Source organism: Penaeus monodon, chromosome 3 (genome assembly GCF_015228065.2).
Source record: "Penaeus monodon isolate SGIC_2016 chromosome 3, NSTDA_Pmon_1, whole genome shotgun sequence".
Lineage (NCBI taxonomy): Eukaryota > Metazoa > Arthropoda > Malacostraca > Decapoda > Penaeidae > Penaeus > Penaeus monodon.
In genome coordinates, this window is record NC_051388.1 from 46,510,211 (window position 1) to 46,512,710 (window position 2,500).

Here is a 2,500-nt window from a genome sequence, read left to right on the forward strand (position 1 = left end):
TTTTTCCCAAAAATGCCCAAAAAACCCCCCTCCCCCGGGCGGAACCTGGGGAAACGGGGTTTGCCGGGCCAGCCAACACCCCCAAGCCTCGGGCCTCGCCTTTTGACCCAAGCGAACACTACTTCGAGTCGCGGCCCCGCTCGCATGCGGCCTCCCGGGGGCCCCTACTGGGGGCTTCGCTGCCCGGGGGGCTAACTTCTGTAGGGAGAGAGAGAGAGACAGAGAAAGAGAAAGGAGAGACGGTCAAAAGATAGATAAAGATAGAGGAGAGAGAGAGAAAAAGGACGAGGAAGGAAGGAGAGGGAGGGGGGGGGTAGAGAGAGAAAGAGGCAGACAGGCAGACTGGAATGATTGTGAGAGAGAGGGGGGGAGAAAGAGAGAAAAAGAGGGGGGGGGGGGGGGGAGGAAGGGAGAGAGGAGAGGAGAAGAGAGAGGAGGATGGATAGAGAGAGAGAGAGAGAGGGGAGAGAGAGAGAGAGAGAGAGGAGAGAGAGAAGAGGGGGAGAGAGAGAGAGAGAGAGAGAGAGAGAGAGAGGGAAGAGAGAGAGAGAGAGAGAGGTGAGGGAGGGAGGGAGGGGGAGGGGGAGAGAGATATAGATGATAGTAGAGGGTGATAGATAGTAGATAGAGATGAGTGAGGAGGAGTGGGAAATGAGGGGGAGAGAGAGATAAAAAATTTAGAGAGAGAGAGAGAGGGGGAGAGGGGAGAGAGGAGAGGAGAGAAAGAGAAGAGGGGGAGAAGAGAGAAAGGAGAGGGGAGGGGAGAGGAAAAGAGAGAGAGAGAGAGAAAAAGAGAGATGAGTCAGATAATATAATAATTTTAAAAATTATATATATAAAAAGTATATTAATATTATATATATATTATAGAGAGAAGGAGAGAGGGAGAGAAGGGGAGAGAGAGAGAAAAAATATAAATTATTAATTATATAAATATATAAATAATATATAATAAAATTAAATGCACAAACAAAAACACACAAAAACAACACACACACAAAAAAAACACACACAAACCCTATATACATATAATATATATATATATATTATATTATAATAAAAATATATATTTATTATTATATTATATATATAATATATAATATATAATTTTATATAAATATAATATTATATTATATTATAAAATTTTTATAATAATTATATATATATATAAATATATATATATTATATATTACACACACACACACACACATTATATATATATAATATAATAGTATATATATAATATTTATATATAATATAATATAATATATATATAGTTTTGGTGGGTGTGTGTGTTTTGTGTGTGTGTGTGTGTGTGTGGGTGTTGTGGGGTGTGGGGGTGTGGGGGTTGTGTTTTGTGGTGTGTTGGGGCATACCCACACACACACACACAACCACACACCCACAACACACACACCACACACACAAAAAACACACACACACACACACACAACATATAATTATAAATTTATATATATTATATATATAATTCTCTTCTCTCTTCCCCTCTCTCTCTCTCTCTCTCTCTCTCTCTCTCTCTTCTTTCTCTCTTCCTCTCTCTATAATATATAATATATATATATAAAATTTTATATATATAATAAATATATTATTATATTTTATACATATATATACATATTTTTTCATTTTTTATGTTATATCAATTTTACATATAACAAAAATTTTATACGTGGTAGGGTCCCCATTTCCCTTTTCCAGGGAGAGTGCCGGGGTTTTTCCCTTTTTTTTTTTTTTTTTTTTAGGAAATCATTCTTTTATTTTACCCGGGGTTGGGCCCAGCATGATTGGGCTGGTTTTCCCACCCAGTGGCTGGGTGGGTAATCGGGGTGAATTTCCCTTTCCCCAAGGGGAAAACGCGTGGCCGGTGACCAAAACCCTCGAACTCGTTTGCCTTTGGAAGTTTTTGAGTCCCGGCCCCTATATATATAATATATAATATATAATATAATATATATAAAATATATAATATATATATATAATATAATATGGTGGTGTGTGTGTGTGTGTGTGTTTGTGGGTGTGTTTGTGTGTGTGTGGTTGGGGGTTTTGGGGTTTTTATGTGGCGTGTATCGGATACACAACACACAAAAACAACACACACACCACACACACACACACACACACACCACACACACCACACAAAAAAAAAAATTTTAAAAAAAAATAATATATAATATATATATATATATATATATATATATATATATATATTTATAAATTTTTAAAAACCTCCCCTTTATTATTCGTCAAGTTCAATTATATATATATTATATATATATATAATATATATATTAATATATATATATATATAATTATATGTAATAATTATATATATATATATATATGTTTGGGTGTTTGTGAGGTGTGTGTGTGTTGTTGGATTTGTGTGCGGTGTTTGTGTGTGTGTGTGTGTTGTGGTGTGTGGTGTGTGTGTGGTGTTTGTGTGTGTTGGGGGGGGGTTTTTGGGGGTTTTTTGTTT